The sequence below is a fragment of the Vicugna pacos genome, chromosome 23 (assembly GCF_048564905.1).
Source record: "Vicugna pacos chromosome 23, VicPac4, whole genome shotgun sequence".
NCBI lineage: Eukaryota > Metazoa > Chordata > Mammalia > Artiodactyla > Camelidae > Vicugna > Vicugna pacos.
In genome coordinates this window covers 35,370,499-35,385,815 of record NC_133009.1, presented here as the reverse complement: position 1 = coordinate 35,385,815, position 15,317 = coordinate 35,370,499, and the positions used below count along the sequence as shown (strand labels likewise).

General features: G+C 46.1%; 2 long non-coding RNA genes across 3 annotated transcripts in view; both read left to right on the top strand.

The window, feature by feature from the left end:
• Positions 1-2,788, top strand: part of LOC140688804 (uncharacterized) — a 31,743-nt gene extending 28,955 nt beyond the window's left edge. Inside the window, exon 5 of the long non-coding RNA XR_012063639.1 lies at positions 2,514-2,788. This is a non-coding gene — a long non-coding RNA (uncharacterized lncRNA). The remainder of the gene's footprint in view (positions 1-2,513) is intronic.
• Positions 2,789-5,016: 2,228 nt separating this feature from the next.
• LOC140688643 (uncharacterized) lies at positions 5,017-9,203 on the top strand. 2 transcript variants are annotated; one of them, XR_012063357.1, is made up of 3 exons: positions 5,017-5,202; positions 7,318-7,407; positions 7,615-9,203. It is a non-coding gene; the product is annotated as an uncharacterized lncRNA (long non-coding RNA). The 2 variants fall into 2 exon arrangements; XR_012063358.1 differs by having other exon boundaries at positions 7,257-7,407.
• The last annotated feature ends 6,114 nt before the right edge of the window (positions 9,204-15,317 follow it).

Here is a 15,317-nt window from a genome sequence, read left to right as displayed (position 1 = left end):
CCAGCGTTCACAGCAGCTTTTTTTCCCACAGTAGCCAAGGTATGGAAGCAGCCTCAGTGCCCATCAACAGATGAAAGGATAAGAAAGATTTGGTACACACACACACACACACACACACACACACACTATGGAATATTACTCAGCCATAACAAAGAATGAAATCTTGCCATTTGGGACAACATGGATGGGCCTGGGATATTATGCTTAGTGAAATACGTCAGACAGAAAAAGGCAAACACTGTACACTTTCACTTATACATGGAATGTAAAAAACAAAACAAATGAGCAAATGTAACAAAACAGAAACAGACTCACAGATACAGAGAACACATTAGTGCTTACCAGAGGGGAGAGCCGCGGAGAGAGGGGCAAAATAGGTGAAGGGGATTAAGAGGTACAAACCTCCAGTCATAACAACACATACGTGCAGCACAGGAAATACAGTCAACGTTTTACAGCAAGTTCATGTGCTGTGTAATCTACCAAGGTATCAAGTCCCTCTGCTGCAGCCCTGAAACTAATGTAATATTGTAAGTCAACTAAAGTTCAATAAAAAATAACTAATAAATAAATAAAGTATGGCCTAGTAAAGAAATCAGTAGACACAGAACATGTAGAGAATTTTAGATGGTAAAAGTTGCTGTTTTGTTAATCTACTTGATCTCTTTTAATTAAACTTATTTTTGATCTAAATTTGGACAAGACTCATTTGACCAACTAAGTAGACAGGGGAAAAGTACAAGAATAAACAAAAGATGGGTAAATGTTCTCGGGACTCCATTTTTCTCTGACTTCCCCAAATGTTTTCATTTCTACTCTGTGCCCCGCCTTTCCCTCTAGGATAAAGCCCCTCTTTAACCCAGCAAACAAACAATTAAAGGAGGGATTAGGACCAGATATAAAGAAAGGCATGAGAATTAACTGAGAGCCCAGGAAAATTTTGATTGCCAGCATGTATTTCCCTAAATTAGAGTGTGGCCACAGCCCCCACAGTTAAATCCCAAACCCCAGAGTGGCAGCGTGGTAGCATCTGGGTGGGGATTATCTGATCCTGGGTTTATGTTGAAATCCACCTCAGGGAAATTACATCCTCTTCAAGGACTCTGAAGCCATGTGTGAATTGTAACAAAGACCCACATAGCAAGATTTTTTTTAATTATAAAATTGTATTATTTTTGTACAGATTAGACAGGAAATATTTAAACTCTGCCTTAAAGCAGAAAGAGGGCGAACACTTTGACCATTGCAGTGTTGTGGCTCTAGGTATAACGTATCAGTTGTACGCGTGAGTCATAAAATTGGAAAACACCATGTACAGAAATTTAGGTAAGACATAAATTAGGGAGTAATTATTTGTGTGTATGTATGTGTATATAAATATGTATTTATTTTGTTTGTTTTGCAAAAGGATTCATAGTAAGTAACTGAAATATGATACTTGCCTAATTGGTTAGTAATATTTAAAAATCCCTTTTTCCATACCCCCCCCTGGATTTACAGTCTTGTCTGAATTGTGGGCTGCTCAGGGGTGATGCACACCGGCTCCGAGTTTCTAGCCCAGAGATCTCACCCACTGAAGATGCCTTTTGCTTGTCTTGGTCAGAAGGAAAAGTAACAGGGGTGGAAGGGATACCAGCGTTAATTACTAGAAAAAGGGTGTGTGGATTCAAAGAAATAGAAATGGGTTACCAAGTTGGCAGAGGAGGACAAAATCAGGAAGAGAAACTCTAGAACGCTTGCTTTCTTTGAACCACAGACGTTAGGTGAGCGAAATATTCAGGTAGGTTAGAGTTTCAGTAAAGACTGAATTTAAAAATCCTTCTCTCCCAGCTGCCGTGGCAGAGGCCCTCGCCCTATGTTAAGTATATTAAAATGACAAAAGACACAACTGCAACATTATTAATAGCCAAGACAGGGAACAACCTAAGTGTCTGTCTACAGATGAATGGATAGAGAAGATGTTGCATATATATACAATGGCATATTATTCAGTCCTGAGAAAGAAGGAAGTCCTGCCATTTACAAGGACAGGACCTTGAGGGCATTATGCTAAGTGAGGTAAGTATGACAGAGGAAGACAAATACTGCATGATCTCACTTGTGTGTGGAATCCAGAAAAGCCAAACTTGTAGAAACAGAGCAAAATGGGAGTAACCAGGGGCTGGGGTGGGGGAAACGGATGTTGGTCAAAGGGCACAAGCTTCCAGGTATAAGAGGAATCAATTTTGGGGATCCAATGTGCAATATGGCTTATCATTAATAATAGTGTATTGTTACACAATAATATTTGTATTCCACATAATTGATTATATACAATTATGGTTAATAATACTGTGTTATATACTTGAAAATTACTAGGAGAGTAGATCTTAAAGTTTTCATCACAAAAAGAAATAGTACTTACATTAGCTAACGCTATGGTGGTACTCATTTTACAATATAGAAGTGCATCAGATCAACACAGTAAACACCTCAAACTCACACAGTGTTATATGTCAATTATATCTCAACAGGGCAGGGGGAAGAAAGAGAAAAGATACATGCCAGTGGAGCAACTTGTTAGAGACAGAGCAGCACATGGTTTAGTTGGCTACCTGTTGAAAGAAAGCCTTGACAGGGGTGTCAGTCTGTGAGAGGCACATGCTGCAGACAAAAAGTTAAATCATGAAGAAAAGAATTCAAGTTATGGAAAAGAGAGTGAAAGAAAGCCCGCATGCTTCAGTGTTTCTAGGAGACTGGAAACGCTGGCTAAGTGGTAGTGACAATAAATCTTTGGGTTCAGTATGCATATGCCTTGCCTGGACTAGGTCACCTGCACTCCTGCTCGGCAGTAACCTTGGTCTGGAAAGTTGAAACTCACTCTCTTGGAAACCAGAGCAGCTCGGTGGAGGGTTGCAGAAATTGTCTCAGCCTAGGGCTAGCAGTGTTCTGTCTGCCCCGTATGGTGTCTTCCAGAATTGTACCAACACCCCCACCATTCACTGGCCCCTTCCTGACCTGCTGGGGGAGCTTAATCCTTAAGGTGAGCGATTTCCCAAAAGGAGCCTCTTTGAACCCTGATGTTCTGCTCTGGAAGTCTCTCATGCTCCCCCAACCCCACCTCATCCTGTTTCATGTGAATTAAGGCTAAATCTGTTGTGAATAGAAAACAAACTGTGTGTGGACTATGGACCAAGGGTTCCTCCTTACTGATTTTTGTATGTTCATACTTTTGTAACCAACTATTAGGCCTTTCCACCTTTAAGCGGCTCTGACATTTCTGGAAAACATCTGTCACTACAAACTGAGCTCCTCCCCTAACTTCAGTTGTGAACCTCTGCATGACAACTTGGGGTGTAGAAGGCAGTAGCTTTGTAGTTAGAAAAGCATGTGTACGTGATAGTCTTTTTTTTTTTAACTTAGTACATATTTATTGAAGTCATAGTATGGGCCAAGTATTGCATGTATGTGAACTACTGGACACATTGTTGCCCAAAGTCTTTCAAGAACATACTTTAAAAATTAAGTAATTCTTTATAACAGCACATTAGTTATGGGAACAGGATTGCTTCCAAAGTATTTAAAATATTTTGTACTATATAATAGTTCAAGCTTTTTCTTCTAATTTTGTTTATAGTATTAAATGTTCATGAAATTCTTTTTGTTTTTTATAGATAAAATAAAGGGACAGTCAGCCACATCTTTACTGGAATTACCACAACTTCTAAATTATTGAAAAGAGGCCTGCGTTGTTACAATGGCTTTCTAACTGGTCCTGTGGTTTCTGCTCTTCCCATTTGCAATAAACCCCACCCTGAAGCCAGATACTTTTCTCATAGTATTAGTTTACACCACTCCCCTGCATAAAACCCCCCATTGTTTCCCAGTTGAAAACATTTTGAATCTTTATAAATATTTTAGGCTAATCACATTTTGTTGTGTGCAGAATATTTACAAATCAAACAAAAAAATTAAGATACACAAGAATAAAATTGAATCTGATTAACAAGCACCTCTAGCACAACTGGCTACTTAAAAGAAATACAAAATCCTGTTAATCTGCATATGTTAAGAGTTTTGAGACATCGGTCCAGACTTACAATGCATCCAGGAAAGAGATGTGGAGAAAATCCCAAAATTTTAGAACAAAATCCAAACTTCCAACCGCTCTTCTGGGCTCCAAACTGTAGAGAAAGCGAAATGACTCCCCACCTCTTGCTTTGTGTATTATTTCTCTAGTTGATCATCTCAGCCTTTCTACCGAGGTGTTACTTACATACGGCACAGGGCATGAATAATTAAGAGCAGAGGTGAGTGAATGTCTGCACACGCGCGCTCCCACGCGGCCGCCAACTCCGTCCGGATGAGACCGTGCCCAGCCCTGCAGACGGTTTCCTTCTGCCCCGTCCCGTCGCCACTCCCTCTGTAGAGAGCCTTCAACTTCCATCTCCATGGAGTGGAGTTCTCTGTCCACGGGAACGGAATCAGAGTGAATTTTCTCGGGTGTGCATTCTCTCGCTCAGCGTGGCGCCTGTGAGACTGGTGGAGTTCGGCCCGTGGTGGAGTCTCTGTGCGGCCGAGGAGGCCCCGCTGCACGAACGTGCCGGCGTCGCGCTAGGCCGGCTCCCGTGCGCTGACGTTTGGGTCGTTTCCGGCGTTCGCTCTCGCGGGTAAAGCTGCTGCGAACACCCCCGGACGCGTCTTCGTGGACGGGGGGCCGGCCTCGCGGGGGGAACGCCTGAAGTGGAGTCTCTGTGTCCCAGGGTGTCGTGTGTACGCCGTGCGTTGGCTGAGGCTGCCAAGGAGCTTTCCGAAGGGGCTGCGTGCGCCACGTTCCCTTCGCGTGCTCAGTGCCCGTGAGGTCCCGGCGTCCAGGTCTTTTCCAGGACTTAGTAGTGTCCATCTTTTCGTAAGCTTAGCCTCGTGGTAGCTGTATTGTGACACCTCTGTGGTGTCAGTTTGCGCCTCTTTGTGGCCAGTGATGCCGAGCACGTGTTCGGTCGCGCCACCCGCAGACACGCCGCGCTCGGGGGCGCTGCCCTCTCCAAGCTGGCCCTTCTCTGCCTGCCCACGGCCGCTGCCTTGCGATCTCTGCCACCGTCACTCTGGGAATTCCTTCAACGTCCCCCCATGCTGCGCCGCTCGTTCCCCGGGTCACCTGTCCTCCCCTTTCTCGGCTACTCCTTCAGTCAGTGGGACACCTTCTCTAGTATCTTTCTGAAGGTGGGTGTGTGGGGGTCAATTTTAAGACCTTGCATTTCTGAAAATGTCTTTGTTCTCTTTTTCTACGTGACCGGCAGCTTGGTGATGTATAACATTTGAGAGGAGGAACCATTTCCAGGGAGTTTTGAAGGCACCTTTCCATTGTCCTCCTGCTTCAGGGATGCTGAAGGGAGAATCCTGGCCTTTTTGTGGGGTTTGGTTTTTTGTTTATTTGTTTTTTGTTCTTTTGTTTTTTGATTCCTGGATGCTTTTAAAATCTCCACGTTGACCCTGGTGTTCTGCATCTTCATGGTCTTGTGAAATGAGCCTCTTTCTCGTCAATGAACTGGGAGGGGCCCTTTCAGTTCTGAACCTCACATCCTTTAGTTCCAGGAAATTTTCTCGTACTATTTCTTCAGTAACATCCTCTCTTTATCTCTTTGTTCTCTCTGTCAGACGTTGGACTTCCTGTCTTGACAGTCTCCGTTCCTTGTCTATTCTCTTTCTCTTTCTGTTGCTGACTTTTCATGCTGGTTAGGGATATTTTCTTAATCTTTCTTCCAATCCTTTTATTGATTACTTTTTCACTTTACTTTTGCTGTTGTTTGCTTTCAAGAGCTCTTTCTTATTCTCTGAATGTCCCTTTTTAAAAATACTAATTTTTGTTTCAGAAACTTGATAACTTGTCTAATAATTACATCTTAACAATTTTTTCCCTGTTTCCTCTTTGTTCCTTTCTTTCATTTATACTGTTTCTGCCTTTTACGTTGGAGACTTTCTGCCAATGTTCATAATCCTTTGCTAACCAATTATTATTATTAAGAACAAGGCACTAAAAAGCTGATTGGAAGCTCTGCGGGCTCAGATGGAGCTTGTCGCCTGGCGGGCTTTACCATCAGGCTGTTCCGTGAGCCTCAAAAGAGTCAGTATCTGCATGTGGTTCATCTCCCTCGGGCTAGTGAACTTTCCTAGAGAAGAGTCTTCTCATTTCTGCTTGGACGTTATATACCCTGGCGGCTGAGGTTTTGGGGAAAAGGAGCTAGAGTTTGCACGTTCGACATGTCAGCCTTTTTTAACCTTCCTCCTAAGTCTGCAGTCTCCCCTCTCCCCGCCCCCAACCCAGGCACCAGCTCCCCCTGATGCACCTGAGTCTCAGCGCCCCTGTGCCTCAGTTGTCCCGGGGAGGGACTGTGTCTTCTCTCTGAGAAAGCGTGTTTGCCTTATGGCACGGGGTGGGGGAGAGCAGAGTCAAAATGCCATTTTTAAAAGACTTCCAAATAGCCGTGTTCTCATCAGCCTCACCTGCTTTCAGAGGTGCCCGTCACCTCTTACCCCTTTGTGTTTCCACGAACCTGTCCTGGGAACTGACTTGCATCCTTTGGACGTAGAGGTTGAGATTTCAGCTTTCTCTGGCTGGCTGAGCCAGTTCCCTTCATTTCCAAGATTTTTTTTTTTTTTTTTTTGCTATGCTGGCATATATTTTTCCCAGGAGTGTGTGTATGTGTGTGCGTGGGCACCATTTGTCCTCTTTGCAATCATTGCTGTAGGGTTTAGGGAGGGAGTGGAGATGATATATTTTTATTCTTTCTTCATGTTTAAATGGCATCTGAGGGGACAGGGAGAGTCTCATTTTCTCAGGGCAGCCACAAGAGCACTACAGAGAGTGTCGCTCCCACTGAGAAGATACGGACTCTGATGGTAGTGACCAGCCTGGTGATTCAGTATGATTCCGTGTTAGGTGACTGTGTTGACTTAAACCTCCAGTTATTTCTCCAGCAAACGCGGGTATATTTGGGATCAGCGGATAATGGAAATCTGCAACCATAGTGTGCCACGTGCAAGTCCCTAGCAAAAATGAGGAGAACTCTTTGGTAGAGGGAAGGGAAGGCGGGAGGGCCGTGTAAACAGAGGCCGTGGCTTGTCACTGGCTGAGTCCTTAGCCCGGAGGGGCGCCTGTCTTCTTCCTGTTGGGCTCTGCTGCTGCCACAGGGCATGAGACCTCCTGCTTCTGGGCTCCACATTCTATTTAATCGATGGTCCTGTTTATTAATTTTTTACAATTGTTACCTAAGAAGGCCCAAAAGTGAGAAAGTACAGGCTAGATTAGAGGACAGCATGATGTTCGACATTCTTCAGGTGATGCAGAGGAAGCCTGCGGGACATGAGGATGCAGAATCTGAAAGGACAAGTCATAGACTAGCCCGTCTGAGGGCTTGAAGGTGCAGCGTGAGTACGCACACCAACAGGAAGACGTTTGCCCCCGTACCTTTCCCCCTGGGGCCTGCCTCCATGCCGGGTGACGAAGAGATGAGTTAGACAAGCGAGTGTGCTGTTCCCGCTGCAGTACACTGCAGCTCAGGATAGGAGGTGGTTCAGTGGGTGTGAAAATACGAACTGGGCGAGGGGCTGAATATCTTCTGTTTTCCCCTCCAGATCAGTTCTCCACCCTTCACTGTGCTTCTTGCCCTGGGAGACCGACTCAGACAGGTGATGTCAACTCAGGTCTTGGGCCACCTGGCGTTTTGCTGGATCCCACCCCAGGGAAGCACAACAGGAGACCCAAGGTGGTTCTTCCCCGACTCCCTCCTTGCAGTGCCTCCTCCAGCTTTCTCACTGAAGCTGACTGCTCTTTTCAAGGCACTGACTCTACAGGACTCTCTCCTTCCCCGAGTCATGCAACTGGGAACCCGCTTGCTCTGTAATCCTGATGGGGAGTACAGCCAAGACCCTCCCTGAACTTCCAAACAAACGCATAGTGTTGAAACAGAAGAGTTTTAAACAACCTGAGCTGTTTGCCTTTGGGACTGAAATACTGCAGGGTGGGAAGGGCCATGGTTTTATTTGCTTGGGTGTTTTTGTTGCCTCTGGGTTCTTGACTGAGGGATAAGTTGCCAATATGTGAATTTAATGAGTGTCCTTTAAGGACCCATCTTTCACATCCTTATACTTAAAAACTAAACTAAATGACTCTGCTTCCAGTTTGCTGACACTGGCTGAGGACTTATTATTTTGCAGAGTGTTATATGCACTGATGTGGCTGAACTAAAGAAAGGAAAAAAAGAACTCTCTCTGAAACTAACATTGTAAATCAACTACACTTCAACAAGAAAGAAAACTAAAAAAAAAAAAAGGAAAAGAAGTCTCTATTCTTGAAGATGCGTCATATCCCAAAGAGGAAGTCTTGCCACCTGTTTCTATATTTACATCTTCTTAGAGGCTTAGAGGGGAGGCTGAAGCCACACTGATCCACATAAATTATGCTGTACAGCCTGAGAGTCTAACATCATGGTAATGAAGCCAATATCCCTGTGAACTGGTCTTTAGGCAAAGGCTTGCTAGAAATGCGAGACTGTAAGACAGGATCCTGTCAAGGTGAGGCCCAAGGCAGCCTAGATGAGATTAGTGGTATTCACAAGTGATTCAAGTCAATTTCCAAAGCCTCAAAAGCTTTTGCATACTCTCTGTGTAGGCTATTCAATACCATAGCTGGTTTTTCAAAAGAATTAATCTGTAAAAAACTTTCCACAAAGACATTTGACAATTAGTAGATGCTAACATATCATTTAGGAGAAAAAAACAAGTTAACATTTAAGTTGTGTTAAATCAGAAATGAGAGGCCCAAGCTGGAGTCACTGCCCCTGCCAGGACAGCAAACCAAGACTTAATTGCAGTTTCCAATCTTCCACAAAAATGAAGTCTTAATCAATCAGTCTGGAATTTTCTGGTCAGCACCAATGAAGGAATCTGTAATCTGTCACGGGGGCCCTCTCCACCCGTGGGTCCCCTTCCTGCAAGAGGCAGTCTGCTTGCAAAAACCCTTGCTTTCCCTTTCTTTCAAAAAGATGTTCTGACCTAAAAATAATGCTTTTTTTCTTTCTTTCCCTAATGGCTCCTTTGCCCCACCCTTCTTCCAGTAAAGACCTTCTGTGCATACAGCCCCTGGGAGGACCCGTCTGGCTGCTAGATGGGGTGCCTTCCCATTCATGAATCATCAAATAAAGCCAACTAGATCTTCGCATTTACTCGGCTGAATTTTATTTTTGACCATTGGTAATTTTCAGTCCAGAAAGTGTGAGTTCAGGCAGTGATAGAAATATTGCTTTTTAGAGGTTTTTTTTTTTTAAACTACCAGGAATATACCAGGGGTCTGATATATTGTTTTTGCACGGTTACCTCGCCTGGGGATGGGAGGAGACTGTCTTCATCCTGTCAATTTGTGAATATAAAACTCCATGGATCGACCAACAGACACACACTACTACATATGAAATAGATAAACAACAAGGACCTACTGTTATAACCATATATTCAATTTCTTGTAATGAGCTCTAGGGGAAAAGAATCTGAAATACATATACATATGTATGTATATGTATAACTGAATCACCTTGCTGTACACCTGAAACTAACATTGTAAATCGACTACTTTTCCATAAACAGTAAGAATTAAAAAAAACGTGGACCAGATACACAGACGCTGTCCAGTGGACAAGGGTTTGGAGCGCAGACCCCACGGCTGGAGGTGACAGGTGTGCCGTGAGCGAGGAAGCGATGGACCTGCTCCGTAGTGCACGGTGAGAGGCCGTGGTCCCTGAGTCGTGCTGCGCGGGGAGCAAGGCTGAGATGTCACTGCAGAGGGAGAGGAGAGTCTGCGCAGTGAAGTGCTGAAGAGAAAGCAGTCTTCCCACACACTGGGCGGCAAGGGCAGGAAGGCTTTTGTGCCTCAGAAACAAAGCACCATCTATGTGCAGGCACAAGCTGTCAGTGGTCGCATTGGTCAAAGTTCCCTTGAGGGTCGCGTAGGGTCCTGAGGTCCTGAACGTCAGAGCTCGGCTCCTCTGCCCATAACTCATGACTGTCCTGAGAAACCACGGGGGAGGGGGGCTGCAAGCTCCGAGGACCCTGTGACAGGAGAAGATGTTTCATCAGCCCGCCTGGAAGAGGCAGGCAGCCCGGGAAGCGCGGGGGTCCCGCCTCTGACGCGGGAGGCGCTCCTCCCCGCTGCGCCCCGTCCCGCCACGTCCCAGGGCGGGGGCTCTGGGGTGGGAGGGGCAGCGCCGGGATGCCCCGCGGTTGTGCGGTTGTGGGAGGTGGCAATTCGTTCCCTGCTTTGTGGAAACGCAGAAAGAGCATGTTGCAAACCAAATTTCACTGTTCTCTAAAAACAAATCCTAAATCCAGGCAGTTCACAGCCACCATGGCCTTTAAATGCCTGGGAGCCAGGGAAACAAGCCCTCAGAAGGCTGTGTCATTGTTGACTAGAGGAAGAACTGAAGCAGGCGGGAGGATTGGTAAGTCGGAGGAGGTGGGGGGCAGAGTGTGGGAGGGACCGAGCCTCGTGCTAGACCACGCCCTGGGGGGAGCCCCACCTGCCAGGGAGCCTCCCTTTTCCCCTCCCCTCCCTCCAATTATTGGGGATGATATAATTTCTTAAGGACTCACATTCGAAGCCATTTAAACTTTTCACAGAACTATTTACTCGTGTTGGATGTATTTTTCATTTTCTTTCAGCTTTTTTATTCCCTCAAGCATAATTTTATATATTGAGGCAAATGTCTTTTTTCTATCAAAATCTTGTGGAAACAATAGTTTTGCAGATGGACCCAGCCTGAGAATAGTAACATCTAGAATCTTGAGACTTCTAGAATAACAATAATGTGCAGTCAATCCCTCTTCTATTCTCTCCCTGGTGGTCATGGCATCATCGTATCAGGCAATCAGTAAATACTTACTGAAAACCAGGTGGCCCCCACATTCTGGGGGGTATTAGAGAAGGCCTGCACACACACGAAGCAGAAACTGCAGTTCCTACCCTTGTGGTGTTTATAGTCGGAAGTGCTTAAATGATCACATGTGAAAAAGAGCTAAGAGTAGTTAAATACTCAGCAGCTGGAAACTGGCTGAAGGTGCCATGGGGACACAGAAGGGAGACATTATTGTGGACCAGAACCCGTGGGAGGAGTTTTCATAAAGGAGGCAGGACCTGAGCTGGACCTTGACGGTGGGGCAGGAGGGAGAGGAGGGGTGCCTCAGGTGGGATGGATAAGCAGGTATGAAAGATGGAAGAAGAACAATGCTGACAGTGCTTACATCCGTGTCAGAAGCCAAAGTAAGATGCGACTGTCGCAGCAAGGAGCAGGCTGTAAGGACCAGGCTAACGTCACTTGAGGAGAAATGCTGCTCAGGACAGTGACAGGTGGCACTGTTGTGTGGGAATTGATATGAGGCAACGTTTTGTGCCTGCAACAGGTGTGCTGTGGAGACTGCTGGTTAGTCGCTCACGGGGCAGAGCTGAGCTGCTGGGTGTCCTGTTTACAAAGTGGGTAAGGAATTTAGAGTGCTGGCTAGGTTTTCAGCATTTAGGGAATTCATTTCTTAATTTCTGATACCATCTGGCTTGCTTCTTTAGTCTCACTGTGCTGCACCTCGTAAAATCCTGTGTTCTAATGGCTTAGGATCCAGAAGGATTCGTGTTGGAAGCCCATTTGTGTAACTTCGGGGAAGTTCTCTTTCTGAGTCCAGTCTGTAAGAGGGGGAGAAAAACTGGCCTCACTCAGTTGTGACGATGGAAGGAAAAATATATTCAAAATACGTAGTAAGTCTCTCAGCACATTTTTTTTTTTGTTTTTCAGTTCAAGTAATAGGCAACTATACACAAGAAGACCACAGAACTCACCGTACAAAGCCATGATATTTTCTGGTGTAAAAGGGAGCGTTACTGGGTAATTACACTGGGAAATTAAAGTATTTAGTTAAATATTAAGCTGCGACGGACCCTCACTACATTTCTTTCTGAAAAGCGGACAAAGGAATGAGAAAAACTTTTTAAAAACCGTATAAGCCATTGAGTAAAAAGCTAAAAAGCTTGCATCATGAGAGGTGGCCCGTGGGTTTCTCTACATGTATGTCGAAGTCGAAACCTCATTGTGGGGGTGCCTGACAGCTGTCTCTGAAAACAGCAACGCGCACATCGATGAACTGCAAACGCCACTTCTCTGTCGCATTCTTTCTTCTCAAACTTTCTGGCTGATGCATCATGACTGTCCTGAGTAATTAGGGAGACTAGTAATCAGGGCCTAAAAAAGCCAGGTTTGTGCCTACCTAGATTCCAGAGTGAGTAAGTCTGGGGGCAGAAACCGAATTCATGGGCTGGCCTTTGCAGAGCAGGGCGGCAGGGGCTGCTGTGCTACGTGGTACGGTAATGCGTGGGGGTCGGGGGGCCGACGTTGTCAGAGACCTTCTGCCATGTCAACGTTACTGTATTTTTATGTTCTGAATTCCTTCACTGGAAGCAGGGACAAGAGATACAGTGAGATTGCCACTGAAATACTGCTGCCTCCTTTCATGGGTGCCGCGAAGCCTCCTGGTTGCGTCTGGTAGCATCTGGTAGCATTTAATACTGTGTTTATAAGCACACCGCGGGAACCTGATTCTATGCTTGGCAGACAAACTGCACGGAGAATCTCAGCCCAAGCAGCTTCTGTCCTAACAGGTTAGTCAGCACACGCCCGAGTCTCACCCGACAGCCCCGGGCACACCGAGTCCGCGGGCTGGGCTCCCACCCACTCTGGGCTTCCGACAGGAGCCCTCTGGAACAGGGGCATCGGGTACAGTGTGGGGACGCCTACCCTTCGGTTCCTAGCACTGAAGGACTGATTGCAGGGCATGTGGCGGGTCATCCTACGAGTCACTTCCACAGATCCTGTGCTGATTCCATAGGTCCTGTGATCCCCGAGAGCCTGGCCTGGGCCAGGAGGCTGCCAGGCTCCGCCTGCAGGGCCGACACAGTGCCACAGAATGTGGGGCAGCAGGGAGGCGACACAGCTTCCTGGTGAGCGCCAGGCCGCGGCTCCCTTCCTCTCCTGCTGAATTTATGCCAGCTTTTCTTGCTCTGTGTTTTAAGCTTTCTGTCACTTATCATCAAAATAATTGGACTGTGTTTTTCACTTTTGCACAGGGTCTTCTGGGGCAAGGAATCATGAAAGAAAGTCCAGAGAAGATGAAGAAGCCACTAACCTGAGTCTGAAATTTTAACCAATCCCTGGGCTCAGAGCTTGCGGGGCATCTCTATACAGGGGCCGAAAGGACACCCCTCCGCTTGAGTTGTCTGCCTCCGATGCCTGGGTATTGTGATGGTGTGACGGTGACAGCCCAAGGTCATGGGCTAGCAGTGTGGGCTGGTTCTCCGGAGCAATATCCGCCTAGACCCCCTGTGCATCCTGGGGTTCGACAGGCTTCAACCTTTCAATGTTTGAAGCAGAATGTGGGGTTCCTTCCTCACCCTAGACCATCACATTCCTTCTGTCCCTCACCGAATGGCCTCAAAGCTCAGAGCTACAAGCCTTTGAAATCTGACGACTTACCGTTCTCAATGCAGCGGGAAAGCAGAGCCTGGCTTCTGCCGTGGGTTGTAGCAGTGGCCAGGTGGAGAGCTGCCTCCTGTGCCTGTATTCCTTCAGTAGCTTCACTGAGAGGAGAGCACAATTCACAGGCTTTACCATGACTTGCAAAACCCCTTTGCCATCTGGCCCCTGCCGACCCCTCTGACTTTCTCTCTCACTACTCTCACCAGCCACCCTGGTTTTCCTGAAATGTGCCACACTGGTCCAGCTTCAGGGACTCTGATCACCTGTTCTCTTGGCCAGGAAGCCTCCCTCCCGGGTCTGCAGCTCAAACGTCCCTCCCTGAGCGAGGCTGGCCTTGTCCATCCCAGCTGACCTGGCCCTCCACCCATCACCACCTCAACATTCTGTTTATTTCCTTCTTAGTGCGCATTACTATCAGAAACTTTATTATTGATGCACTTACATGTCTATTAACTAGACCGTAAGCTCTATGAGGGCAGAAATCACATGGTCCCTAGTGATAAAAATGATACAAGCTTAGGCAAAGAATCCGAACATCAGCAAAGAGCAGTGCCTTGTAACCAGCGAGAGAACACACATCACATACTCCACCTAAGTCAGCTCGGAGCCAGGACGCACAGAGCCCTCCGGGAGGGGCAATGCACGTGGGGCAGGTACAAAACAGCTTAAAACAAAAGGACAGCATCTTGACGGACTTTGCTCACTTAAAGGAAGCGGGCAAGACTGGACAGCACAGTGGTGGCCGCACCTCAGGAGAGAGCGGAGCCCGGAGCCGGACGAGGAGCAGGAAGCCCAGTGGACGCTCGAGAGGAGATACTAGTTCAGGGGGCCTCTGGCCCAGCCCACCATCAGATGATCACCAGTTCCAGTCTCCCAGGCAGCTCTTCTGAGTCCCCATCTCCTGTGATACCCAGCTTCGCAACATAAGACAGCTTACCTCCACTGGCTGTGTTTTTTTCCATAGGTCCCCACCTCACATAGAAAATTCTCACTGCAGAATTTTTTTCTAATACGTAATTTTAATGTAGTAAGTCAAAAGCTTTGTGTTGAATGGAGACTCATACAGCAAATACACAATATTAAAATAATAGGAATCCTAAGGTCTATTTTGGATTTTGATGGTTACAGAGAATTAAACTTTCGTTTTGCTTTTTTATCTTTGAGAACTAGGAAACCCAGTTTCTAGACCAAGACTTTCCCTAAGGACCTTGTTTGTCTATGAACAAATTACACTAAGAAAGTTTCAGCTTTAGCTTTCATTATCTATAAAATGGAGTAGTAACAAGGCTTCCGGCGTATTTTAGTTCTGTGTAACAAACTCTTTCAGTTTGTTATAGAAACGCTTTTGATTATCCTACAACTTGTACGAAGGGCTTTTAAAGAAAGGTATGACCATAAAAACATTTAATCCTGCTTATGATTTAGGTATGGAAAGATATCAGGGAGGGATTTGCTCTATGATCCTATGTTTGAATTGAAATATAGACCGGCTGAAGTTAAGCTAATGAGAGAGAGAGAAGAAATATATGTGCTTTATAAAGAAAATTGCTTTTAAAAATGGCTCAGCAGTATTTTCCAGGCTGACTTCTATTTCCTGGTGCCTCCGGCAAGCAGGGGAAAGTGCATTCTTTCACACAGGCTTTCCTGGAGTAAGATGTCCCTGGAGAGTTCGCTTCCTGCCTCATCCTGTACAGGACCTGTTTTACCTACTAATCTATACCTCACAGGACTATGGAGAGACCCAGCTAATAAAAAATGGTCATAAAGCAC